Here is a 16,121-nt window from a genome sequence, read left to right as displayed (position 1 = left end):
ACCAAGCGGAGGCTTGGGGGCTGCTTTGCAGAACACCTGCACTCGGGTCGCAACAAACAACTGCACTTCCCAGTCGCGAACAATTTCCACCCCCCCGCCTCCGGTTCTTTAGATGACATGTCCATCATGTGCCCCCTGCAGTGCCACAATGATGCCACCCGAAGGTTGCAGGAACAGCAACTCATATTCCGCTTGGAACCCCTGCAGCCCAATGGTATCAATGTGGACCTCACCAGCTTCAAAATCTCCCCATCCCCCACCGCATCCCAAACCCAGCCCAGTTCGTCCCTCCCCCAACTGCATCCCAAAACCAGCCCAGCCTGTCTCTACCTCCCTAACCTGTTCTTGCTCTCACCCATCCCTTCCTCCCACCCCAAGCTGCACCTCCATTTCCTACCTACTAACCTCTTCCCACCTCCTTGACCTGTCCGTCTTCCCTGGACTGACCTATGCCCTCCCTACCTCCCCACCTATACTCTCCTCTCCACCTATCTTCTTTTCTCCCCATCTTCGGTCCGCCTCCCCCTCTCTCCCTATTTCTTCCAGAACTCTCTCCACATTCCCGTCTCTGATGAAGGGTCTAGGCCCAAAATGTCAGCTTTTGAGCTCCTGAGATGCTGCTTGTCCTGCTGTGTTCATCCAGCGTCACAATGTGTTTTCTTGGATTCTCCAGCATCTGTAGTTCCCATTATCTCAGAGACTGTCAGACCTGCCCCACACAGAAACACACACAAATACACCGATACTTACACAAATAAGGGGAGCCCATCAGAATTTGTCTGGTTCTGTGGTTTGTTAATAACTGCATTCATTCCATCTGGTGTGTGTCAGGATTTCTGTTATTCCGTGGACAGCATTTCATTATTTGAGTCACTCCACGTGAGTACATCAGTATTTGCTCTCTCCAGTGAGTGTGACAGCATTTCAGTTGTTCCATGGGGACTGTGACACTATGAGATTTTCAATGCTTGATTATTGAAGTTGTAAGGACAAGTTGGGAGACAAGTAAATATTACAGGTTAGTTTCAGTATCTGAGCTGTCTGAAGGAGGAGGTGTAGGAGGGAGACTCTGTGCTCCCTTCCTGGGAGCTGGTGGAGATGATGTGTTGTGAGCCCACCCTCCTGCCCACCGAGACCGTGGGCATTCCATTTGTGCCGGCTTGATATAAAAGGGAGATGGCATCAGGGGCACGGTTTCTAAGCTGTGCCACGTGGGAATGGAACTGACAGTGGGTTTAAAGTGAGAATTGCCCTTCACTGAACATTGCTCCTTACTCGGTCAGTGGGACGTGTATATTTTGAAATCTCCTCACAGGTCGTCCTGGTTCTCTCCGGCTCATTCCAGGGACCTCCCCATGCGCGGGGGAAGGTGGATGAGGGAACTGATGTGCGGAACACCACCGCCCTTCTTGGCCTTTTCTGTCCTATTCCAGGCTGTTCCTCCTGGAATGAGGGAAAGGGAGGTAGGGAATGAAGGTGAATGTGCACAGCCCTGCTGTTAGTGATGGTGTAGGTGAGGGGGAAGTGGTGGGGTGTCCAGATTGAATCAGACGACAATGTTGGATCGATGCACTGTTTTCAGTGTTGGGGAAGATGTCTATATGTCAGCATTCTAAAATTGTGAACACATCCTTCATGACACAGTCTCTCAATCTCCTCCTCTCTGTGTGTATATCCAACCCATCCCATTTGTTCGTATTTAAAGTGATTCCCCACCATTTCTCTCTGGCAGTGATTTTCACACACATGGCACCCCTTGTCATGGCACATTGGAGATATGGAGCTGTAAATGGATGGGAGCCCCACATCCTGTCACTTCCAGCTTGGGCTGCAAGTTTCCCCAGGCTGGACAGTGATTTAACACAGCGTTACCGGGCACTGCACTGGGGTGGTCTGTACAGATCTACACGCTGGGAGGGTAACTGCTCCGGGTTTACAGATCAGTTCGGTGGTGTTCACTTCACAGACCCCGTGCTGGAGAGATACTTGGGTCCGGGTTTATAGATCAATGCACTGGTGTGGTCTGCACAGCTCCCTGTGCTGGACTGATATCTATGTGACTGGTGAGGTCTGCACAGTGTCCCACTCTGGACAGATTGCCGGCTTGTATTGAGCAGGGCACTAGCCTGGTCTGCACAGTGCTCCATGCTGAACAGATATTCCATCTGGGTTTGTGGTGTCTGGGCTGGTTCTGTGAGGTGGATTGAGAATGTGAGATAACTGACCACTTCAGCTAATCTGGCAATGCCTTTAATTTGTGTTTGCTAGTTGTGTTGAGTTTGGGGAGAGATTTCCACCGCGAGGCTGAGTGGGTCTCACCAAAACTGACGGACAGGAGGGCCTTTGTGATGTGGATCTTTTATGACTCCATCACGTTCTGTAACCGACATTCCCCGGAACATTCTGTAACCAACGTACCCTGGAACATTCTGTATCCGACATTATTTGTGAACAGTTGGATGCCAGTTAATTGAACAAAAGATAAGATCCCGAGGGAAAAGATCCCATTCCGGAGTGAAGGAGACACTGTTTCAAATTCCACTCAGGCAGTTAAGGGGGTGAATACATTTTCCCTGTGTTCATGTTTCTGCACAAACAAAAATTGACCACAATGTGGACGAAAAGACTGAAATCTCCATCCTCTGTTTGTCTTCAGGGAACTGGGAGAGAATCCTTCAGGACAGCAACGTCATCACCCTCTATAGCAAGAACTGCAAGGAAATGTCATGTGCCTGCTTTCCAGTGATCGAGTCTGTGGGAATGTTCTAGAAGCTATCTGTCCTTATGGATGTGTGTTTGTGTCTTTCAGGAGGGAGAGTTTCTTGTATTTTATGTTAGTTTTTTTGTAAAATAAAACAAATTGAGACATTACTACGGGTTATATCAGCTTCTTTTTTCCCAGTAAATCAGCGATACTTTTGAAAATGTCACTGTTTCCTCAATCAATGTGGTAACTTTGCCTCCAGGCTGATGTACAGTTTATTTATTTTGTTTCCTCACAGTTAACGTAGTGACGGTCTACGTCCTGCTTTATAACGATTGTGGATTGTCCCCATGTGTCAGACGTTACCTGGGGGCCATGGCAGTGGCGGATCTATTGGTCATTATCATCGACCTGATCCTGAGACACATTCCCATTGTTTATTGGGAACAGTTTTATTTCCTGTTGTGCATCCCCGTGTGTAATATCCACGCCGTCCTGCTTTATGCAGTCACTGACTGTTCTGTCTGGTTCACCGTCACTTTCACCTTTTATCGATTTGTGGCCATTTGTTGCCAGAAGCTGAAAAGTAAATATTGCAGTGAGAAAACGGCGGCTGTGGTTCTGGGAACAGTGACTGTGCTGAGCTGTTTAAAGAACATTTTCTGGTATTTTATGCTCACAGCTCGCTATCGGCTGCTTAACCTCCCTTGGTTTTGTGATGTAACAAACGGTGTTTATTACTCTCGTGTCTGGGTCACAATCGAGTTCCTCCACCACATTCTGACCCCGACTCTCCCATTTCTCCTGATTCTGCTGCTCAATGTTTTCACCGTCAGACACATTTTAGTGACCAGAAGAGCCCGCAGGAGACTCCGGGCTCACACCAATGGGGACGGTCAGTGTGACACAGAAATGAGAAATCGAAAAAAATCCATCATTTTACTGTTTGTGATCTCGGCCAATTTCATCCTGTTATGGTCAACGTTAATGGTGTATTCTATATGGTACCGGATGTATCAGTATGGGTACTACTCTGTGTATCTGCATGACTTTGTGCAGGAATTGGGCTTCATGCTGCAGCTCCTCAGTTGCTGCACAAACACCGCGATTTATGCCGTGACCCAGACTAAGTTCTGGCTGCAGCTGAAGAATGTGCTGAAATATCCCTTTATCCAAATTCATCAATCAATCAAATTCACTCATTAATCAATCCATCCAGGATTTTCTCATTTCAGTTCAATGTTTCAGCAATGAAGCAGCCTGTCGCTATGGTAACAGGCTGAGGGGAGTGCTGGTTTATCCAACCTTATCCCACAGGGGGTTACAGGGAAACATGTCAATGTTTCTCTCAACTCACAGGCCAAAGAGAAAAGGCACCATTCCACTGACTGCATCCATAACTTCAATATGTAATTTTCGCTCATTAAAAAGTGCAAAGCAGCTCAGCAATCTCTATTGTTGTTTGTCTCTGTGTTGAGAGAAACAGGCTCCCACCCTATCCGTCCAACCCTGTCTACCTCCCTGACCCTCCCTGTCCCTCTCCCTGTTCTTTCAACCCTTTCCCTCCTTCCCTGTTCTTTGCTCCCTCCCTGTCCCTCCCCCTCCTTGTCCTTCCCTGTCCCTCACTCCCTGCCTCTTACCCTCCCTGTCCCTCCAAACCCCTTGCTCCTTCCCTGTCCCTCGCTCCCTCCCCATCCTTCACTCCCTCCCCATCCCCTGATCCCATTGCGAGCTGTCTCCTCATCCTTCTCTCCTGTGCCTCTGTCCTTTGCTCCCGTCCCTGGCTCCAGTCCCTCCGTCCGTCACTCCCTCCCTGCCACTCGCTCCCTTTCTCACTCCCGTTATGTCACTCACTCCCTCTCAAGCTCACATCCCTTCTCTCGCTTCATCACTCCCTCTCTTTCTGTCCCTCACTCCTTTGCTCCCTTCCTCCCTGCCCCTTGCTCACTCGCTGACCCTCCCTCCCTCACCATCCCTCGCTCCCTAACTCACACCCTCCCCATCGCTTGCTTCCTCCCTCCCCATCTCTCGGTCCCTCCCTCCCGGTCCCTTGCTCCCTCGCTCTGACCCTCTCTCTTTTGCTCCATCCCTCTCTCCCTTGCTCAGTAGCTTCCACGCTCCCTTTCCATCCTCATTCCCTCTTTGCCTCCCCATCCATAGCTCCCTCACTCCCTCCCCATAACTCACTCCCTCGCCATCCTTAACTCGCTCGCTCCCACTCTGTACCTCACTCTCTCCACATCCCTTGCTCCCTCGCTCATTCCCTCCCTGTCCCTCGCTCCCTTGCTGTCCCTTCTCGCTTCCTCCCCATCCCTCGCTCGATCCCTCGATCAGTCATAGCTCCCCACTTGCTCCCTCCTTGCGCCCCCCTCTACCTCCTTGCTCCCTCCCTCACTCCATCCCCATACCTCGCTACCTCCCTGACCCTGACTGACTCCCACCCTGACCCTCATTCCCTTTCTCTCACTCCATCCCTTGCTCCCTCCCTACCCCCGTCCCAAGCTCTCTTCCTCCCCATGCCTCACTCCCTCGCTCCCTGTCCCTTGCTCGCTTCTTTCCTCCCAGTCCCTCCGTCCTTCCCACCCTCCACCTGCGTCCCTCACTCCCTACACCCCTCACACTCTCCCTCCCACGTCCCAGTCCTTCCCTCCCTCGATCCCTCCCCGTCACTCACTCACTCGTCCCTCACTCCCTGCCTCCCACACATCCCTCATTCCCCGTCCATCGCTCCCGCCCTTCGGTCCCTGATCATTTGTCCCTTGCTCCCAGGCCCACCCATCCCGTCCCTGGCTCCCTCCCTCCGTGTCCCTTACTCTCTCCCTGTCCCTGACTGCCTCGCTCATTCCCTTCCCATCCCTCTCTCCCTTGTCATCCCTTCTCCCTCCCTCCCTCTGCCTCTCGCTCGCTCACTTCGTCCGACATTCACTCGCTTCCTCTCCGTCCCTCGCTCCCTACACGTCCCTCACTCCTTCCCCAACGCTCACTCCATCCCTCGCTCCCTCTCTGTCCCTCACTCCCTCCCTTGCTTCGTCCCCATCACTCGCTCCCTCTCTCCACGTTTTCCACTCCTTCCCACCCAATTCCTTGCTTCCTCCCTGTCCCTCCCTCCGTCACTCACTCCCTCACTGTCCCTCGTTCCTGTTTCCTTGCTCCCTGTCACTCGCCTCCTTGTTTCACATCTCTCCATCTCTGTCTCTTGTTCCAGCACTCCCAGCCTGCCCTCACTCCCTCCCTATCCCTAGCTCTGTCCCTAAATCGGTCCGTTCCTCCCTCTTTGCTCCTTCCTTGCTGCCCGCTTGCTACCTCCTCGCTACCTCCCTTACTCCGGCCCCGTCCCTAGTTCCTTCCTCGCTTCTGGCTTGCTTCCTCCCTCACTCCGTTCTCACTCTCTCACTCACTTGCTCACTCTCCCTCGTTCTCTCCATCTGCCTCACCCCTCCCTTGCTCCTTCTCTGTTCCTCACTCCCTCCCCGTCCCAAGTTCCTTCCACACACTTGCCTAGCGTCGTCCATCGCTTCATTCTCACTCTCTCCCTCACTCGCTCCCTTTCCCTCCCTCCCTCTCCATGCCTCACTCCGTCCATCGCTCCTTCTCTTTTGTCGCTCCCTCCTTTTCTCCCACCCCGTCACTCGCTCCTTCCCTCGCTGTCCATCCCTCCCTCACTGCCCCCTCCCCATCCCTCCCTCACTCCCTTCCCCATTCCTTTCTCCCTACCTCCCCATCACCCACCCACATCTCTTTCTCCCTCAGTCCCCATCCTGCACTCCCTCGCTCGCTCCCTCCCTGTCCCTCATTCCCTCCTTGTCCCATGCTCAGTCCATCTATCGGCCCATCGCTCCCTGCTTGCCCTCTCCTTTCTCCCCTCTCCCTCCCTCCTCACTCCCTCCCTGCCCATCCCTCGCTCCTTCCTCGCTCCCTCCACATTCCTTCCCTCCCCGTCCTTCAGTCCCTCCCTCCCTCCTTCCCACCCTCCCCGTCCCTTCCTCGCTCCTTACCCTCTCCCTCACTCACTGCTCTTTCCCGTCCTTTCCTCCCAACCCCCTCCCTGTTCCTCCCTCACTCCCTCCACGTCCTGTGCTCCCCACTCCCGTCCCTCCCCCGTCTCTCCCTCCCCTTCTCGCTTCCCGCCCTCACTTGATCCCTTCCAGTCACTTCCTCATCCCTTGCTCACTGCCACCCCGTCCTTCGCTCCCACCCTCCCTTCCCCATGTCCCAGTACCTCCCCTCCCTCACTCCCTCCCTGGCTCCCTCCCTAACCAGGTCCTTTGTTCCCTTCATCCCCATCCCTCACTGCCTCGCTGCCCGTCTCTCCCTCACTCCCACCCCTACCACTACCCTCCCTCTGTCACCCTCTCCATCCCTCTCCCCTCCTTCGCTCCCTCCCCATTCCTCCCTCGCTCCCTCAGCGCTTCCTTGCTCCGTACTCACATCCCTTGCTCCCTTCCTCCCCATCCCTAACTCGATCGCTCCCTGCCCCTTGCTCCCCGTCTCTCCCTCCCCATCCCTCCCTCCCTCCCTTGATCCCTCTCCATCCCTCACTCCCAACCTTACCACGTCTCTTTGCTCCCTGCCTCCTCACCGCCCCTCATTCCCTCCCCCTCCCCCTCCCTTGCTCCCTCCCCGTCAATGCCTTGTCCTTCGCTCCCTGACTCCAAATCCTTTGCTCCCTCCCTACTCACATCCCTCACTCCCCGTCTCTCACTCCCCATCCCTCACTCCCTCCCTTCACCCCTCTCTGTCACTCACTCCCACCCTTACCATGCCCCTTGCTCCCGCCCTCCTCCCTGTCCCTCCCCATCACCCCCACATCCCTGTCCCTCCCTCCATCGCTCCCTCCCCATCGCTCCCTTCCTCATCCCTCAAACTCTGCGTCTCCGCCCCTTGCTCCCACACTCTCTCCATCCTCCACGTTCCTCACTCCCTGCATCCCTGTCCCTCACATCCTCCCTCACTCGCTCCCTCCCCCGGTCCCTCGGTCTCTCGCACCCGTCCTTGGATCTTCGCCCTCAGTCCCTCAGTCCTGGTCCCTCACTCACTCGATCCCGGTCCCCCACTCCCTCGATCCCCGTCACTCCCTCCCCCACACCTCATCCCTCCCCTGCAACCCTCACTCCGTCCCTCCCCGTCCTTTTGCTCCCTTTGTGTCCCTCGGCCCCACTCTCCTCATCCCTCACTCCCTTGATCCCTCCCTTCCTGCCTCTTGCTCACTCCCTGTCACATTCTCCCTCCATCCCTCCCCATTCCTCACTCCCTCCCCACCCCGTCGGTTGCTCCCTTCTTCCCCACGCCTCGCTCCGTGTCCACTGATCCCTGTCCTTTGCTCCCTCACTTGTTTCCCTCCCTCCCAGTGGTGCCCCCCTCACTCCCGCTCTCCCCCTCCCTCCCTCACCACTCCCTTGCTCCCTCCCCCTCACCTTCCTTCTTTTGCTCCCTCCTCTCCTGCCCCTGCCTCGCTCCCTGCCCATCCCTCCCTCACTCCTTCCCCATCACTCCCTCACTGATCTAAATATTGTATTTGCTTATGAGTCATTGGCATTACTGTAGGCCCAGATTTATTGCCCATCGCCAACCGCCCTGGAGAGGATGGAGCTAGCTATGGTCCATGTATTGTTGCTAGATCCACAGTGCTATTGAGGGAGACCTCCAGGAATTTCACCAAGCAACACAGAAGGAACATGATATATTCCCAGGCCAAAGTCAGATGACACATAACACCAGGTTCAAATCCAACAGGTTTATTTGAAATCATAACCTTTCGGGGTTTTCCACCTTTGACAGATGAAACGCCACTTTATTACTTTATTACACATCATGAGAAAGTGAGAAAGTTGGGTGCAGCGTTCAGAAAGCTTGTGATTTCAAATAAACCTGTTGATCTATAAGCTGGTGTCATCTGACTCCTGAAATTGTCCATCCCAATCCCACACCAGCATCTCCACGTTATATTTCCAGGTCAGCACAGTATGTGGCCTAGAGGGGATCGAGCAGGTGGTAGCGTTCCCATGTGACTGATGCCCCTGTCCTTCTGGATGGTAAAGACTGCAGATTCAGAAGGCGCTGTTGGAGGAGCCTTGCTGAGTCACTGCAGTGCATCTGGTAGACGGTACAGACTTCTGCCACTTTGCATCAGTGGTGATCTCCTTCTGAAGCATACTCCAACTGCCTTTACACTCCTCTCAGTAGTCACCCGATCCCTGTGTAAATCTCGACCCCCGGTGGGGTCTCTTGGTTCCGTGATCAGTCAATGAACACTCACATTCGGTCTGGCTGTTTAAGACTTTACGCTTTATTTCATCATACAGCCGGGTACAGATCATCCGTAAAACGCTGAAGTTGAGGACTTCCGTATTCCTCGGAGGAGCTGCAACCCACAGGCGAATACAAAAACATTTCTATACTTTTCTTAAAGCAGGGTACATGGTGTGATCGCTAAGTGTATTCAAACAATCAATACATGATATTGCTTCATTGGCAGTTACATAATCCTATAACATTAACTGGTAAACAACTTACATCACAACACATAGGTTACTTTTTACCTCACCACATAGCGCCACAACATTTGCAACTGAAGGGCAGCTAGAATGGTTAGTACTGTGTTATCTTATCATTCCTGCATTATTTATGTAGCTATCGCAGAACTCACAGTTCCCAGGCGAAAAGAGCAGCTCTAGCAGAATTTACAGTTCCCAGGCTAGAAGCCATTTTGTTGATAACTTACACCAGCAGCATCTTGTGCATGTATCCAAATCTCACGTTCTCAGGAGTACAGGGATGTCGTTTGGGTGTAAATCAAGAGGGCTGTTTTGTGTTTGATTGGATTAAACCTTATGTAAGGCTTTTGAAATAAAAAAAAACATTGTCACATGAAAATATCCACAAAATGAAATATTGTTTTTTGACAATAAAGTGTGAAGCTGGATGAACACAGCAGGCCAAGCAGCATCTCAGGAGCACAAAAGCTGACATTTCGGGCACAGACCCTTCATCGGCATTCACCATTGTACTTCCCCGACTCTAAACCTAGTTGGAAACGAGATTCTGTTCCGTGTCAAGGAGCTGTGACCCATGGAAGACAGTAGCTGGGACTCATTTCTTACACACAGCAGGATTAACCCACACCGTGGCTTGGCTGTCAATGAAGAGAGACGTGATAGAGTAAAGTGCCATCTGACCCCCTCAGTATGAGCCTGAAGGATTTGCCCCAACTGAAGCTCTGTTGCTGTGCACGATTCCCCCTACCCCCCACCCTGAGATTGTCCTTTCAGAGCTCCAGGTGCTGTTCAACCCTCAGGACAAATACAACAAGCTACAGTGATGTGCTTGAAGCAAAGCTGACTTATTTTACATTTCTCTCGGATACTGAACTCTAGTTTAATTTTAGGGTTATAACCATCATCAGAAACAAACTGCAAATGTCAGAACAACAGTAACAGAAAATTACAGCGCAGAGCAAGGCCTTTTTAAATTCATTTGTGAGATATGCATATTGTTGGCTGGCCAGCAGCATTCACCCTTGTCCCATCATGTGTGTGTTGGCTGGAATAGAACGAGCCAGGCTTTACAGATTTCTGGACTCATCATTGAGATCAACAAGATCAGACTGTGAACTCTGCCCCAATTTGTTTACATTTCTTGTTTCGGTTTGTGTCTGGGTCCACTGCACACCTGGCTCCAGGCACATCTTTTGTTTATTTGTTTCTCTTCCAGCCCTAACTCCATTCCCTGCAGCCTTGAAGGCCTAATAACATTTCTGCAATTTAATTTCTCCTGCTTTCCCCCGTGACATGTGTCTTTTGCCCTTGTCTCTCCCCCACCTTGCTCAGAATCTGTTATATTTCTGGTCCCAGGCGTCGGTCAACTCACAGCGCCCCCGGGGCAGAGTTTTAAATTTGCTTCCTCTGGAGAGAAACTGAAATAGTTGTGGCTGCAGCTTTCCCCAGATTTTAATTTTGGAAACAAAAACCATGAATTTGTTTCAGAGTTGAGGTTTTTTGAGCCTTAATCCACAATCTCGCTTCTTTAGAGCTAAACTGTGATCATCCCACAGTCCAAAAATGCAAGTTAGGTGGATTGCCCGCACTTAATTGTCCCCGAGTGTGTAGGTTCGGCGGTTGGGATAGTTGCGGTAAATGTGGGGTTGGAGGGAGCAGGGTGGGATAGAGAGCTAATGCAGACTAGATGCACTGAATGACCTCTTTCTGCACTGTTGGGATCCTGTGATCTTAACCATTTGTGATCATGGTCACATTTTCCTCATGACAACCCACACATCACCATGTTCATTCAGCTCAAGCTTTCATGCTGCCTTTGTGTTTTGAGAAGCTCTGTTGTTGGAATGGGAGCTTTCTTTGATGTGGCCTCTCCTCATAGTTCCGCCCACTTCCCAGTTCCCTGCGTTAATTCCAGCTTTCTCTCATGTTCCCAAATGGGGTTGTTTAAGAGCTCAAAAGGCACGTGGACTGAAATTGAGAAATTAAAAAGTCAGAATGAAACGGGAAGTGGAAATAATAAACGGGTTTCGTAAATCCCAGGGGAGTGAGAAAGGGTCACAGATGCTTCCAGACCTGCTGAACTATTCCAGCAACTTTGTTTTTGTTCCAGGGGAATGAGACACCAGGATCCTCCTGTTGTGACTGTTGACACAGTTTTTTTTAACTAATGTGTGCGATGTGGGTGGCCCTGGCTGTGCCAGCATTTCTTGCCCATCTGTAGTTGCCCTTGGGAAGGTGGTGGTGAGCTGCCTTCTTGAACCGCTGCAGTCCTTCTGCTGTGTGGTGACCCGCAATGCTATTAGGGAGGGGATTCCAAGATTTTGACCCAGCCACAGTGAAGGAACGGTGATATATTTCCAAGTCAGGTAGGTGAGTGACTTGAAGGGGAACGTGGCGGTGGTGATCTTCCCAAATATCCGCTGCCCTCGCTCTTCCAGATGGAAGTGGTTATGTGTTTGGAAGGTGCTGCCTGAGGATCTTTGGTGAATTTCTGCAGTAGAGACGACATTCTCTGACGAGAGTCAAACCCGGGGAGGCGAAGATGGAACACTGAATAGTCACAGACTTAGTGCAAACACAGGAGATTTGTTCAGCCAGTAATAGCATGTAACGTAGCAGTCACGGATGTGAAGTGAGCAGTGAGGGGAAATGTTCCCACAAGATGCAGATGGAAAACTTTTATAGGTGCAGGAGTAAACTGTTCAGCCCCTCAAGCCTGTTCTGTCAATGAGAGCATTGCATGATCTGTGGCCTGACTTTCAATTTCTAATACCCACCAAACCTATCAATGAGGCTTCCTTGAAACAGAGAAGATGAATATTGAAAAATATACCAAAAAATGCGATTGCAGGGAAATCCGAAACAAAAACAGAAATTGCTGCAAAAGTTCAGCAGGCCTGTCAACATCTGTGAAAGAACTCAGAGCCAACCTTTCGGGTCCAGTGACCCTTTGGGTGACCAGAAACAGTTGACCATCCCCCCTTTCCTGTAACACCCTCCGGAACAGGTCAAGGTGTGAGGGCCATGAGGTTGTCAATAACAACTGAGAAAACAGCAGGGCATGCAGAATCAGAATAAAACCCATTTTGGTCTTTCACGTTTAAATCAACTGTAACAATTTATTCACTTTTGTTTCAGAAACAGCACAAGAGACCAGAAAGTCAACTCAGTGCCATTGGGCCTGGGAACCATTGTTATTCTGACCTCCATGTGACTCCATGCTATAACCATTAGTTTGATTCTGAACCATCCTCTGGGCAGTTAGAACGGATGATAAAAGTTTGCTGAGCTTCTGATGCCATGATCCCATGAACAAGCAAAAGAAATGTCCAATTACTGAAGTTACTTGTGAACCCAACGGTGTTTCTTCAAGCGAAATGACGGAGTGAATTTTCTCCCACACACAGAGTGGGTGAATGACCTCTCCCCAGTGTGTATTTGCTGGTGTACAGTGAGGGTTGATGATGCCCTGAACCCAGCCTCACAGTGAGAGCACATGAACGGTCTCCCTTCAGTATGAACACGTTGATGGTATATCGCTTCCCACAATCTGCACATTTGATGGATCTCTCTTCAGAGTGAACCTCTTGGTGTTTCAACAACCCGGATGACCGGGAGAAAATCTTCCCACACTCGGAGAAGGTGAAGAGTCTCTCCCCAGCGTGGACTCCCTGTTGTGTCAGCAGGTGGGATGGCTGAATGAATTCCTTGCCACTCTGACAGGAGGGAAGCAGCCTCTTTCCAGTGTGAAGCTGCTGTGAATGCCTTCTCACACACGAAGCAAGTGAACAGTTTATTCCTGGTGTGATTGCACCGATGTGTTTGCAGCTTGTATGGGTAATTGTAACTCCTCCTACAGCCCCCACAGATGCATAGTTTCCTGGTGAATGTGACATTGCTTTCGTTTCAAAAAGTCAGTTGATCCCCTGAAGCCTCGTCCACAGACTGAACGTGTGCGCAGTTTCTCTTCCCTGCAAATGGTGCATCCACCTTCCATATTCAAAATCTAATGATATTCATCTTCTATTAAAATGAAGCAAATCTGTCAGATCGTCTCTCCCAACTGCACGTCCTCAAATTCCAAGCCAATGTGGAATTGACCGGAACAAAGGAAAGGAGCATAAGATAACACACAAAAAAGAAAGGTAGCATGTGAAACCAAGATGTATGATCTGGTAATTTCTGTGGCTGGAACAGGGAAATAATGAGAATAAAAGCTGCTGTCTCATCATTAAATCACCAACTAATTAACTTACGTTCATCAGGGATGGGAACCCGTCATCCAGCCAGGACCTATGGAAGACTGTGACATCAATGTGAAGAAAGAGCACTGGGCACAGTTGAAGAACAGTCCATGCTTTCAGAGGGAGAAGCTTAAACCTCTGTAAAGCTACCTGAAGGGGTTCCTTCCTTGCTGTTTTGCTCAGAGCAATTTACTAAGAGCCAGCTTTAAGGGATCTTGCAAATCAGTTGCTTACACGCTTCTGTGGCACAATGGGTCATTGCTTACACCTCATAGATGTGAGTTTGGTGGTTTGAAGCCACAAAGGCTGGAGCCAATGCTGTTCTCACTCTGTCAGTTCTGTTTCTGCAGTTCAGTTCTGGGTTTTTAATGCAGTCAGGAAAATTCTCCCCAAATGGAAATCTTGTCCAGTGAGTCATCTCAAAGGCATTTCGATGTTGTTATGAAGGCTATGGTAAAGACCTGTGGATGTTGGGAGTCTGAAACTAAAACAGAAACTGCTGGAATAAAACTCAACAGTTTTGGCAGTGCCTGTGGGAGAAAACAGTTCTGAAGAAGTTCTGAAATGTGACTCCTGTTTCTCTTCCCACAGATGCTGCCAGATCTGCTGAGCTTTACCAGTAACTTACGGTTTTATTTCCAGAAAGCTTGCCCTGACAATCGGACAAACTTCCTCTCTTCAGCGGTGTGTACTGAGACAACAGGAAGTGACAATGATTTGGCTTCTACACACCATCATTGACTCCTCTCTAAAGTGAACTCAGACTTGACCGGTGAGACTTAAACCTACAATGTTTGAATAACATGGTTAATAAGCCCTTAGAAGCCCAAAATGCTCTCCTTTGCTTCACAGCTGCTGAAGTCTAACAGTACAGAAAGTTAACTTTGTCACATTATCCTTGAGTCTTTCATCAAATATCAGTGATTTCCCTGGAAAGGAAGGATCAGCAGACCCAAACTCTGGCTTTTCTTCACAGATGCTGCTAGACCTGCTGAGCTTTCCAGCTTTTTGTATGAGCTTGTGCCTGCTTTACAGTAGCTGGCTCCTATCTTTGTGTTTTCTGGCACTTCAGGTAATCACCCAAACATTCCTAAAATGATCTGATGAACCTTAGCTTAACCATACGTCCAGGCGGTGAATTCCAGAAACCCAGAATTCTCTGGGGGAGAAACACATCGTCCTTAAATTTCCTCTCACTTCTCTGTCCCTTGCTTTTATTCGAAATCGATGGTTAATCATCCTTTTCAACTGGATGAACTTTATTACAATCTCCTTCATCTATTCCTTTATAATTTTGTGCACGTTAATAAGTTCCTCTCAACTTTCTCTGTTCTCAGAGAAACAACATCAGCCTCGATTGTCTACGTTCACAGAGGAAATGGTCCAGCCCAGGCAATACCCTGGTCAATGTGCTCTGTACGCCCTCTAGGATACTTGCACCTATCCTGCAATCCAGCGTTCAGACCAAACAAAGTTCTCCGAACAACAGCAGCAATTTCTGGAGAAATGCAGCACGACTGGCATCATCTGTGGATATGACTGATTGGTTGTCAAGTGTACCAGAGAATGGTGTAACGCTTTGTTTACAAGCAGGATAAGCAGATCATTGTATGAAAGGATGTAGTGATCAGAGGTTGTAAAAAACATTGAGACAGAGGCATACTGGTTACATTGTGTGGGGCACGCACTAAGCAACATCAAAGTTAGCAAGATCGCATTATTTGCTGTCCTGGGTCTGTGAGTCTAGCATGGTCAGTACTTGGATCTGTACGACTACAGCATCCTTAAACCTGTAACTACATTCGAAAGAACATTATGAGTAATTATTTCAGACTTAATATAAGATTAAAAGTGTAGGACAGTAAGAAGAAATGTTAGAGTTAGATCTGCTCTGGGGCTGTCATAAGAAGTCACACGATGTCAGCGCCATCTTGAATGCAGAATTAATATTTCAGATCCAGCGATTCTTCTTCAGAACTGTTAGTACTGTTGAAAAGGTGGTATAGAAAATGTGCTCACCTAAGCAATGTGACCTGTGTGCATAAGTCTGAATGGGAATTATTTTTGTGGAACTTCATCTTATCTTTACATTCCTTCCTTAGACATGTTTGGTCCTTCATTCTCTTCAACTCTTCCTGACTGGAATGTAGCTTTTTTGGAATGTTCAAAAATACCTCCATAAATATCTGCCATTACGAGTCTACTGACCCCACTCTTAAGCTAGTTTTCCACTTCATTTCAGCCAGGCCTAACCTCTCTCTGTTATCATTTTCCTCAATTTGGTTTTAAGCCCTCATCTTAGAACCAACCTTCTCTTCCTCGAAGTAAATATAAAACTTGGTCACACTGCCATCACTGTCTCCCAGGAGCTCTTCACTATGAGGTCAATAACGAATCCTGTGCCATTGCATATTACCAGGTATCATGCTCGCTGGTTGCTTCTGGATAGTATTGTTCTAAGAAATAACACTCAACAACTCACCATTCAAACTACACTTGTCATCCTTGCGTGACCAATTTATGTCATCATTCGAATCACCAAAGATTATTGCTGTCCCGTCACTTAAAAGAGAAAGGTGCTTTACATGGTGCAGCAGTGGAAAGACAAGAGTTCAGAGTCCAAGAGTTGGCAACGGCACACACTTTGTTTCAGCGACAACCAATGCTGGGTAGAATTGG

This window comes from Stegostoma tigrinum, unplaced genomic scaffold, assembly GCF_030684315.1.
Source record: "Stegostoma tigrinum isolate sSteTig4 unplaced genomic scaffold, sSteTig4.hap1 scaffold_76, whole genome shotgun sequence".
In the NCBI taxonomy this organism is placed as follows: domain Eukaryota; kingdom Metazoa; phylum Chordata; class Chondrichthyes; order Orectolobiformes; family Stegostomatidae; genus Stegostoma; species Stegostoma tigrinum.
This window is presented reverse-complemented; position numbering follows the sequence as displayed.